The sequence below is a fragment of the Trachemys scripta genome, chromosome 3 (genome assembly GCF_013100865.1).
Source record: "Trachemys scripta elegans isolate TJP31775 chromosome 3, CAS_Tse_1.0, whole genome shotgun sequence".
NCBI lineage: Eukaryota > Metazoa > Chordata > Testudines > Emydidae > Trachemys > Trachemys scripta.
The window spans coordinates 121,536,508-121,549,202 of NC_048300.1; the positions used below are offsets into that span (position 1 = coordinate 121,536,508).

The 12,695-nt window shown below is 40.5% G+C and overlaps 1 long non-coding RNA gene across 1 annotated transcript in view; it reads left to right on the forward strand.

Moving 5' to 3' along the window:
* LOC117875031 overlaps window positions 1–10,866 on the forward strand; it is a 38,475-nt gene extending 27,609 nt beyond the window's left edge. Inside the window, exons 3-4 of the long non-coding RNA XR_004645168.1 lie at window positions 7,836–7,949; window positions 9,828–10,866. This is a non-coding gene — a long non-coding RNA (uncharacterized LOC117875031). The remainder of the gene's footprint in view (window positions 1–7,835; window positions 7,950–9,827) is intronic.
* The last annotated feature ends 1,829 nt before the right edge of the window (window positions 10,867–12,695 follow it).

Genomic DNA, 12,695 nt, shown 5'->3' on the forward strand with positions numbered 1-12,695 from the left:
GATACTATATTACAGGGGGCCTGTAATGGGCTGTGCATTCCACACAGGCCCTGAAAGGGTTGATGTCTACCTGAAAGGGTTGATGTGGGCCTGAAAAGCCAGTTATGATATCTAGCTGCCCCTGAAGGGAGATCAAGGCTTAACTGAACATGAAGTCCAGCTAGGCAGGGGCAGGCTGGTTGGTATAAAGCCAGGAAGCTGTGAGTTCAAGGAGGCTACAGGGAGAGAGTCTGTAGTGAGTCTCTAGGTGCAGAGAGGTGGGGAGGAGAAAATCCAAGAGATAGAATAAGCTTTGGGATCATAGCCCTGGAAGAAGGGTCAACCCCAGAGGAACAGTGGAGAAAAACAGCCTGAGGGCTGAGCAGGAAGAAGCCCAGGGAAACAGCAGCAAGCAGTAGGACTGAGCAAACAGTGGCTGCTTGTTATAGGGTCCCTGGATTGGAACCCACTGTAAAAGCAGGGCCGCCCGGGGGGGGGGCAAGTAGGGCAATTTGGCCCAGGCCCCGGGCCCCACAGGGGCCCCCATGAGAGTTTTTCGGGGCCCCTGGAGCGGGGTCCTTCACTCACTCTGGGGGGCCCCGGGAAACTCTCACGGGGCCTGGGCCCCCAGAGCTTCTTCGGCAGCAATTTGGCGGTGGGGGGTCCTTCCGCTCTGGGACCCGCTGCCGAAGTGCCCTGAAGACCCGCGGCGGGGGTCCTTCCGCCCCGGGACCCGCCGCCGAAGTGCCAGGTCTTCAGCGGCAATTCGGTGGCGGGGGCCCCCTGCCGCCGAAGACCCCAGGCCCCCTGAATCCTCTGGGCGGCCCTGTGTAAAAGGCAGGCCTGGGTTCCCCTTTCAGCCACTGGGAAGTAGCACAGGATTGTGAGAAACACTGGTCTAGCAAGACTTTGTAGTCTGCCCTCCTTTCTGGGGTATCCCAGTGACCTGGGGGCAGGGGAGACGACCCTGGGGTGAGCAAATGACAGAAGTGGGAGCCAGACCAGATGAGAGCTGATTCCCCAGACACAGCTACAAGGAGATGCCCCCAACGGTCAGTGAAGCCTGTGACAGGGTCATATAAGAATCTTAGATGGATAGCATTACACTGGGTAACTGAGATTAGAATTGGCCCTTGACACTTAGTATTTCATACTGTGGTTGATTTTTACCAGGGTGCATATTCCTTAAATGACAGTGCAGTTTTTATTTTAATTTCACTGCACATCTGAGCATCACAGCATGTTTTTGAAATGCTGGTTCCAAGCACTGTAATTTAGAAGGGTAAAAAGATCCTGCTTTTTTCAGTTGTCTTAGATTCAGTTTCATTATAGATTTTTTTAAAGATACTTATTTAAAAAGAGTATCTTTATCTAGTGCCATTTGCTTAAGAAGTCAGAGAAGGGGGAACAAACGGAGTCTTTCATCTAGGGAGAAGGAAATTGTGTTGTACAGGTTTAGTGAAGAAGCAGACTACTTAATGACCATTCCAATACTTGGTGCTGAAAGCCTCTATACTTACTTTTTCTACTCTCGGGTGTAACCAGGCACACAGTTTAACTCTGCGTCTCCTATCAGATGTACCCAGAGCTTCCTATGAAAATATTACATTCTAAAAGCTTGTTAAGAAATGGTATTCATGACAAGGATGCACAGATCTTCATTAACACTTTCCTAAACAAGGTTGCCATATATGTGGTCATCATGTTATTAAAATCAACTACTGCATATACTGATAGCCTGCTTCTTCAAATGTGGAAGCAAATTTTCATTTAAGCAATTTGTCTTTTGACTGCAAAATATTTGACTGCAGGAATGTTGTCTTTTTACTCCAAAATATTGTTTATTTATGGCACCACAGAAAGTATGCATCATAATAATACTGATATTGATTGCAGTTTCCAATACTTGGTTTCCATAGATGCAAAAATATTTCTCTTGCCAGCTCATTTTCTGCTTTTTTGTTTTTGTTTTAGTCATGCTACAAAATGAATTCCCCACATTGCACTTTAACAACTTCACCTGCTCTGATCAGAGAGTCAGTCTAAAATATCTCTGGCTGCTGTGTAGCAAGTCCAGTTTAAACATTGCTTAGATGGCTTGCTTCAACATTGAAAAGGCACTTCTAAGTTGTTTCCCTGAATACTCTTTTCCATTTGGAGTAAAGTAGCTGGCCTGTCTCTGATCCTATTTTAAGCCCGAGGACAGCTTCATTGAGTGTATCAGTTAAATTACATCATTCATCTATGCTCTAGCATAGGAAACTGTGTTATATTCCTGTTATAATCCTCTATAAGAACTATGTCATTTAAAAGATAAGGGGCTGAGATGTATTTCTTGCATGTAAGGAGCAAGATAACACTTAATTCAACATATAGGGTCCCTACCAAGGGGAGCTTTGACAGGAAAGTAGACAAAGAATCTCTTTGCTTAGTAATAAGGGAGGAAAATTAAATTCCCTCAGACAAGCGACTTTTGGCTTTGTGGGGAAGTAGGCTTGGCACTAGAATGCTTTTATTTTACTTAACTAATCTCAAGCATTCCCACTTAATTTGGGAAGGTTTATGGGTTTTATTTTGTTGTTTGGATTGAAACTCTCGCAGAAAAACTCCTAGTCTGAAACTTTTAAAGATCAGGCACATTTTTACCCTTATGAGTTTTCAGTAGAATGTTCCCCAAGGAGTTAAAATGGCTAAAGTACCAAACCAAAGGCTTCCTGGATTGCAGAGATGGAAAAGAAAAATGCATGGGACTAGTTAACGTTTTGCTCCTGAGTGGTCATTAAAGTAGACTGAAACAGGAAGGGGAGCTTTACTGTACCAGTGGAACTGGAAGAAGAACTGTGGGGGTGCTCGCTTCTGCTTTAACCAGAGGAGCAGGAGCTGCTCTCCAATCTGTTTTCTCTTCTTTTAGCCTTGGTTCCTGAATTAGATGGAGAACAGTCAATCAAGTTGGTTTAATGCAGATTTGCTTGGGAGGGAATAAAGGGGAAATGGTTCAAAAGCACCCAGGTGGAGAGAGAGAGAGAGAGTATTTCTGAAGCTGATGGTCCAGCACTGGAAGGACAGCTCTAATCTGTCTATTAACCAATTAATAATAACCTTATCTGCTGCAAAGTTTGAAATGTTTCAGGGCCTGGTGGAATGTGCTGAGCATTTAGCAGATTAGGGCACTGCAGTCTTGGAAATTGAGACAGCAGATAGCTGTAACCACACACAGTTAGACAGTTAAAGTATTTCATCACCCTCAGGACTTCTTGGTCAACAGGCCTTGGTCCTCTTCCCTCTTCTGGAATTTCAGAGGGATGACAATGTAACTAATGAGTGTATTATTGTATGTTTTGTCACTGCTTTGATTTGTCAGATTGTTTCCTTTTGCTTTGTGTTTTGAATAATCAGTAAAATATATGAAAACACAAAAGGAAAGAAGTGGGGAGTAGCTCTCGGAGAGGGCATAGTTGGCTGTACTACACCAGAATAATCACTTTGGAAGGGTGTCCAAAGCCATAATTTTCTGTTTTGCTTTTTTGCCTGAAACCATAATCTGATATTTATCAAATAAATGGAAGAAAATCCCATAGCTCAATTGTTTTGCTTCCTTCAATACACAGTGCTCCCCTCTGTTCTCTCTACATAGAGTAAAGTTGCTTAGCTTGTTTACAAGGGGCTGACAAAGCACAGCAGAAGGGTGTGATATGTAAAGAACTCTAATTGCACCATGTAAATGCCGCTGGCACACTCAAAAGGTAACTTGTTCATGTTAACATAGTCCTGTTTTGTTAATGCAAACTAGCTACATTATTTAGAGCAGGGATCGGCATCCTTTCAGAAGTTCTGTGCCAAGTCTTCGTTTTTTCACTCTAATTTAAGGTTTCGCGTGCCAGTAATACATTTTAACGTTTTTTAGAAGGTCTCTTTCTATAAGTCTATAATATATAACTAAACTATTGTTGTATGTAAGGTAAATAAGGTTTTTAAAATGTTTAAGAAGCTTCATATAAAATTAAATTAAAATGCAGAGTCCCCCGGACCGGTGGCCAGGACCTGGGCAGTGTGAGTGCCACTGAAAATCAGCTTGCGTGCCGCCTTCAGCACACGTGCCATAGGTTGCCTACCCCTGATTTAGAGCATTGTAGCAGGGTCTACATGTGGCAGTTAGAGCATGTACACAAGCCCTTAAGATGCTTTGGGCCTGATTCTCCTCTCATGTCAGTATATATTAGGAGTAACTCTGCTGAAGTCCTGAGGGATGATATTTGAGATGTGCAGTTGAGGAATCTCATGGAAAAGTTAAACATGCAGGTGAGTGTGCAAAATCCCTCTTCATTTGCAATAGGTGCTTAAATTACTTTTGTCAAAGCACTGTCTTTTGAAATTGAGTCCTTAATTTCTCCTTGTTTGTGCACTTTAAATGTCCTTTGAAAATTTAGCCTTCTGTTCAGTATCCTCCCTGCTCTGTTACAAATTACTTAGTACCAAAATGGTACTCAATACTCATACTTCACTGCTTTAAAAAATCATCTAGAGATTATTGGAAATGTGTGAGCATATCCAGATCATCTTCAAATCTCTAAAAGTTGGCCAAACAAATTCAAAACTAATAGCAACATTTGCACAAGTACAGTAGAACTTCAGAGTTCTGAACACCAGTTACGAACTGACCAGTCAATCACACACCTCATTAGGAACCAGAAGTACGCAATCAAGCAGCAGCAGAGACAAAAAACAAATACAGCACAGTATTGTATTAAATGTAAACTACTAAAAAAAAATAAAGGGAAAGTTTAAAACAAAGTTTTGACAAAGCAAGGAAAAACTTTCTTTGCTTGTTTCATTTAAATTAGGATGGTTAAAAGCAGCATTTTTCTTCTGCATAGTAAAGTTTCAAAGCTCCATTAGGTCAATGTTCAGTTGTAAACTTTTGGAAGAACAACCATAACATTTTGTTCAGAGTTATGAATAACCTCCACTCCTGAGGTGTTTGTAACTCTGAGGTTCTACTGTAATTAACATTTTCCACTCAATGTCATGCAGTCCAGTGTGATCGAGTGTAAAAGGAATACTAAATAAACTGCTAATCCTAAAAACTTAGCAAGAACATTCTGAGACTACCTGCCTCACTGTGGTCTTTTAGCACGTAGCAGTCATTAATTAGCACATCCAGTAGCGGATAAACTAAGCCAAGTAAAACCAAGAACAGCAAGACAAAATAAAAAAAAACACACCAAAACTAAAACCTTAGATAAGCAAGGTCATTTTCATTACAACATCACACACCCAAGTTTATCAGAGGGAATGCAAAATAAACCTTTTTTGTCATGATGTTCACAAAAGTATTCTGAGATTTCTGGCTTTGCTAATGCTTTCGGTGAATAATACTTTGCACTTTCATCACAACTTTCATCTGAGAATCTTCCAGCACTTTGCAAACATTAAGGGATAGGCACAATTTATCTCTGCATAGGAGCAAAAGTGACCAGAGGAGCAGTTCTAAATTACATTGAACTAAAACATTGGTGCTAGCCATTTCAGAGTAGCTGTAAAGAGTGGATCAAAGGAAGCCATCAGCAATGAACAACAAGTTTTTTGGTCCTATAGAAGCCAGGATCTATGCTATATATTCTTGAGTGTCATCTACTGTCATCTTATCTTTCAGCTATTTTTATATATATACATACATAGAGCACTCTTGTAACATCTCTCTCCCTGTAAAGGAAATCAAGTAATTAAAATTAACTATATAGTCTTTAAAATAGCTAGGTAACTTTACTGTTCTTCCACTATATGTGGTTTTATTTTGATTCTTTTCCTTGTCTCATGAGCGCAAGCATCAAGACTTCTGTGCTGCAGAGTTTTCTGGTATCACCACTGCCAACTCTTGAGGGTCACAGGAGGCTCACTGGTCATTGCCAGTCTCTCTTGCACCTCAGCCAGGTTAAGAAATCCACTTGAGTCATTCCTTGATGGCAACTATTACTTGGTTGTTAGGGAATAATGGTTGTGGCAATACAATTAACCTTTTCTGGACATGACAACGTGCATTGTCCAAGGAGGCACACTAACGTGCTATCATAGAATTTTAGCCTGGAGTTGCTTTCCAGAAGTTTGGGGATTTAACTTGCACAATTTTGCAGTAAGCATTAAATATTTTATGTTGCAAGTAGACCCACTGTCAGCAGAAGATTTGAATATCTGAACTGGTGCTGTTTGAAGTTTTTGCTGTACAAACCACTTTTTTCTTTGTTCTTCACAACCCAAATGCAACAGGTAGAGGTGAAACAAAATCATCTGAGGACGTATAATTGTTACTCTCTCTCCCCCACCCCCTTAGACTATATTTTAGGATTGTTTCGGTCACTGTTTACAGACTTTTCCACAATGATTTCTTTTTTTGCAATAAGCATAATATGGTACCATATGATGGACATTGATCTCTTTCATGTTCTCTCACAACACATGCATTATATTTAACATCTTTGTGTGTGTGTGTGTGGGGGGGGAAATACCAAAGAAACCCATCACAGTAGCATTTAACTTCAAGAAGTGAAATAACACAAAAATGAGGAGGTTAGTTAAACAGAAACAGTCACAAAAGTCTAATACCTGCAACCTGCATGGAAATTTTATTAAAATACCAAAGCAGATGCTCAAACAATATGGAAACCCAAAATAAAAAACAAAAGTCAGAGGACCAAAAAGAGCCACCCTGGTTAAACAACAGAGTACAAGAGGCAGTTAGAGACAAAAAGATATCTTTTAAAAATTGGAAGTCAAATCCTACTGAAGAAAATAAAAAGGAGCATAAACTTGGCAAGTCAAGAGTAAAAGTATAATTAGGCCAAAAAAGAATGCGAAGAGCAACTAGCAAAAGATACACACACTAACAGCAAAAAACTTTAAGTACATCAGAAACAGGAAGCCTGCCAAACAGTGAGGCCACTGGATGACCAAGGTGTTAAAGGAGCACTCAAAGAAGACAAGGCCATTGCAGAGAAGCTAAATGAATTCTTTCCATTGGTCTTACCTGCAGAGGATGTAAGAGAGATTCTCACACCTGAGCCATTCTTTTTAGGTGACAAATCTGAGGAACTGTCCCAGACTGAGGTGTCAATAGAGGAGGTTTTGGAACAAATTGATAAATTAAACAGTAATAAGTCACCAAGGCCAGATCATATTTACCCATGCGGGGATAGCTCAATGGTTTGAGCATTGGCCTGCTAAACCCAGGGTTGAGGGGGCCACTTAGGGATCTGGGGCAAAATCAGTACTTGGTCCTGCTAGTGAAGGCAGGGGGCTGGGCTCGATGACCTTTCAAGGTCCCTTCCAGTTCTAGGAGATAGGATATCTCCATTAATTTATAAGAGTTCTTAAAGAACCAAATATGAAACTGCAGAACTGTGGTATGTAACCTATCATTTAAATCAGCCTCTGTTCCAGATGAGCGGCTGATAGCTAATGTAACGCTGATTTTTAAAAAGGCTCCAGAGGCCATCCTGACAATTACTAGCCAGTAAGCCTAACTTCAGTTTCAACCAATAGTAAAAAACAAAATTATCAGACGCATAGATGAACATGATATGTGTTCCATTGGCCTGCAGCAGCAAACCGCGGCCAGTGGGAGCCGTGATCGGCCGGACCTGCAGACGCGGCAGGTACACAAACTGGCCCGGCCCATCAGGGGCTTTCCCTACACAAGCAGCATCCCAAGTTTGGGAAACACTGTGTTAGGGAATAGTCACAACATGGCTTTTGTAATCATGCTTCATCAATCTATCATCAATTTATTAGAATTCCTTTAGGGGGTCAACAAACATGTGGAGAGGGGTGATCCAGTTGATATAGTGTATCTGGTCTTTCAGAAAGCCTTTGACAAGGTCCAATACCAAAGGCAAAAACCGAAGTGGGCAGACATGCGATAAGAAAGAAGGTCCTCTCATGGATCAGTAACTGGTTAAAAAAGACAGGAAACAAAGGTAAGAATAACTGGTCATTTTTCACAGTGGAGAGAGATAAATAGCGGTGTCCCTCAGAGATCTGTACTGGGATCATTGCTGTTCAACATATTCATAAATTATCTGGGGGAAAGGGGTAAACAGTGAGGTGGCAAAGTTTGCAGACAGTACAAAATTACTCAAGATAAGTCCAAAGCTGATTGTGAAGAGTTACAAAGGGATCGCACAAAACTGGTGACTGGGCAACAGAATGGCAGATGAAATTCAATGTTGATAAATGCAAATAATGCACATTGGAAAACATCCCATCTCTATATACAAAATGATGGGGTTTAAATTAGCTGTTATCACTGAAGAAAGAGGTTGTGGATAGCTAATAAGACAGAAAATACCATAATGCCACTATATAAATCCATGGTATGCCAACACCTTGAATACGGTGTGCAGTTCTGGTCACCCCATCTCAAAAAAGATACATTAGGATTGGAAAAAATACAGAGGATGACAACAAAAATGATTAGGGGCATGGAAGAGCTTCCATATGAAGAGAGATTAAAAAGACTGGGACTGTTCATCTTAGAAAAGAGATGATTAAGGAGATATGACAGAGGTCTATAAAATCATGAATATATGGAATAAGTGAATATGTGAAGGGATAAATAACACTTAATGTTCTGTTCATTCCCTCTGAGAAACTTGGCACTGAACACTGTCAGAAGACAGGATACTGGGTTAGGTGGACCATTGGTTTGACCCAGTATGGCCATTCTTATGTTATGTATTGCTTGTCTTTCTTTGCAGATGTCTACTCTGTTTCTTGATTTACTCTGTATGTTTGCATATCTTCCACTATTTCTAATACTTTCAGTTTTTGAAGCTGTTTCTTTGCTTGTTTTGCTGCTGCAGCAAATAGCAGCATTACAATTAAAATCACTCTGGCTTCATTATCTTTGGTGCCTAAAACAACATGATCTCTAATAAGTTTGTCTGTAAGTGTGCCAAATGTGCATGATATGTCTAACTGGCATGACCTTGTTGCATATTAGTCTATAGCTTCTATTTCACTTTGATTATATACATTGAAAATATACCTCTGATATCGCATTGCTTTTAAGCACAAAGAATTTTTCTAGAGCATTTCAGATTACTTACACTTTTGCCTTTCTTCATCTGCTAGCTGTAAGTGCTGACAGACTAGGAAGCAATCCTTACCCACTGCTTTATTCAGTGCATTATTCTTATAGCTACTTCCTACTTTATCCAGGAGTTCCTGAAGAAGTTCCAGTTTTCAGATATTTCCATGCATTTGCATCACAGCAGGGAGCAGAATGTTGATCAGTCATTCCCAACATGATTCAGTGTCTCTAATAAGCTACAACAGAGAATGAAAAGAGTAAAATTAATAGATTTTAAGGCTAGAAAAGGACCATTACATTATCTAGTCTGACTTCCTATATTACAGAATTTTTATATATAGAATTTCATTCAGTTGCTCCTGTATTGAGCTCAATATCTTTTTTGACTATAGCAAATGTGACCAAGGAACTTCTTGATGCCAACTGGCAGATGGCACAGTCGGTGAATAGAGTTTTACAGGAAGCCCGTAGGTCAGTTATATTTGTAACAATTCACTAAAAGGTGGCATGGGAGGTCTCCACTGAAGACCAGTAACAAACTTGTCGTCATAACCATTGCAAAATGTATGTAAGGATAATATTTAAGGAGATATGTGCCTATACTGGAAATTATGTCCTTAAGGTCTATGAGTTAAAGCAGGTCACTAGGAGGTGACAACCATGCTTCTTTCAGACAGGCAGGAGACACTTATCAGTCTGGTTATATGAAAATTGAGTATCGGTTACTTCACAATGGATATCTATTTTCATTCTGTGTCACCAGCTAATCAAGATTAAGAAATTAATAAGAGATCGTAAAATCTATGGGAAGGAATACAAACAGGAGTGTATCTAGTTTATGAATAAAGATCAAGATACATTTGGGATTGCAAAGGGACACTCTACTATCAAGACTGTATGTTCCAGTCTATGCATCTGATGAAGTGGACTGTAGCCCACGAAAGCTTATGCTCAAATAAATTTGTTAGTCTCTAAGATGCCACAAGTACTCCTATTCTTCCTACTATCACGTTAGCGGTCAGTGGGTTGCTTCATGAACAGAAGATCACAGCCAAGCCATGCTGTAATACACTGCAAGAATTTAGGGTGAATTTTTGTTCTTATGACATTATGTCATATTAGTTAAGTTTAGGCTCCAGTATGTGTGTTATGATTTTATTTTATATGTAAGCCTTTGTTTGCAATATTCTGCTTGCTCTCATTTGAATCTCTGTTCTTTGTTAAATTAATTTATACTTGTTTTCTCTATAAATAAATCTAACTGCTGCGTGTTAAGCAGAGTTGTATTCTGAGATAACTGTGAAGCTGGGATATACTGGTCCTTTGGGAACAGTGGATCTGGGAATTCTGTGAGGGTCCAGTGGATCAGGGAGTGAGGTTTACACTTGGAGGACTTGGGGATTGGAATGTGCCTGTCAATAACCTGTAAAAAGAGAGCAGGGCATGCAGAGTCCTGGAAGGCAGTACTTGCATTGCCAGAGGCTAAAGGTGCTGGGGAACAAACCCCCAGCAAGCACTGACAAGGTTTCCTCACACTAAGGGCAGGTGGTAGTGAGGCGCCTCACAACCCTGGGTACCCCCAAGAAGCATCACAGCATATTTTCCAGAAGGGCGTCCAGTCTTGATTTGAAGACTTCAAGAAATGAAGAATCCATCACTTCCCTTGGTAGGTTGTTCCAGTGTTAATCACTCGCTGTTAAAAATGTGTGCCTTGTTTCTGATTTGAATTTGACTGGCTTTAATCCTTCTTTGCTAGCTTGAGTAGCATTTTAATATGCAATATGTTCTCCTGTGAAAGTACTTATACACCATAATTAAATCACCTCTTGATTTTCCTTTTGATAAATTCATCAGTGAAGCTCATCAAGTCTCTTTGTCAATTTTTTTTTTAAATAATAATGGAGATATCCTATCTCCTAGAACTGGAAGGGACCTTGAAAGGTCATCAAGTCCAGCCCCCTGCTTTCACTAGCAGGACCAAGTACTGATTTTGCCTCAAATCCCTAAGTGGCCCCCTCAAGGATTGAGCTCATAACCCCGAGTTTAGCAGGCCAATGCTCAAACCACTGAACTATCCCTCCCCCCAAATACCTTTCTTCTGACACCATGTTAGGGTTTATGTAAGCTGCACAGAGAAAACCATTTTTAGGGGGCACAACAACAAGTTTTGTTCATCCTACAAAACCCAGAAACTATGCTACATATTCTTGAGTACTATCTACTGGCACTGCAGCTATTAAACAACTATATATGTTCAGACAGAAAACACTTTTGTAACAGTAGCAATTGCTTTATTTGCACTAGAACTTTCACTCCACCCGTTGTAGCAACGGTGGGGAATCTGTGTTAAAAAACCCTAGAGTAGACAGGGTTTAAGAGAATACTGCACATAAATACTTCCCCTGATCCCTGCTTCCCCTGAGAAGGGTTTCTGATGTTGTTCTGTCATCAGAGGGTATTGGGTGATATGAAAGCTTGCCACAGGCAGGGAATAAACATTAAAAGAACAACAGTAGAGATAAATATAAAAGTTGTGAGGTTTTAATATGCCATATTTGATAGTTGCTGTATTTGGGGCAATTTTTGGTTTCTCTTTGGATTACATCTTTACTAACTGACATCTGTACAAGAAGTCAATCACATATCTCTTCAGGGGGCTGAGAATGCCAAAAAATAACTCATTACTTACATAAGGCAGTCCTGGAGACATCTAATGAAGTGATTAAAGTATCCAGCCTCCACTGCAGATAATCCTATCCTAGAGTGCAATCTCAAATGAGGACAGTAACAACGCCAGAGACAGTGTATGACAAAAAATATTATCCAGATAAGGAAATCTCATTAACCTGGGACACAATGCATAATGAGGAGATCCTTAATTCAAAGCACTGAGCATTCAGTAGTGATGAATGTAACTGTCATTTTCTTTTTCCTAGTTAATAAACCTTTAGTTAGTTTATTACAGGATTGGCTACAAGTGTTGTCTTTGCAATGGACCTGGGGTAAGTGACTAGTCATTTGGGACTGGGAGTAACCTGAATATTGATGTGATTTTTGGTGTAAGTGACCATCTATCACAAGACCAGCTTGCCTCAGTGGCAAGATAGGCTGGAATGCCCAAAGGGACTGTCTGAGACTCCATGGTAAAACTGTTATAGTGCTTTGGGAGTTCACACCTGTTACTGGGTTGGTGAAATCTAATTAGAGAACATACCACTGGTATGGAAAGGAGACTAGAGGAGCTCGGGTTGTTTAGTTTGACAAAGCGAAGGCTGAGGGGGGATATGATTGCTCTCTTTAAATATATCAGAGGGATAAATACAAGGGAGGGAGAGGAATTATTCCAGCTTAGTACTAATGTGGACACGAGAACGAATGGATATAAACTGGCCGTGGGGAAGTTTAGGCTTGAAATTAGACGAAGGTTTCTGACCGTCAGAGGGGTGAAATATTGGAACGGCCTTCCGAGGGAAACGGTGGGGGCGAGGGACCTGTCTGGTTTTAAGATTAAGTTAGATAAGTTTATGGAGGGAATGGTTTAATGGTAAAACATATTAGCCAAGGAATACCGAGCAATGACAGGTAAATAGTATAATGGCTAACAAGGGTCAGGCTGGAGACTCTTGCCTAC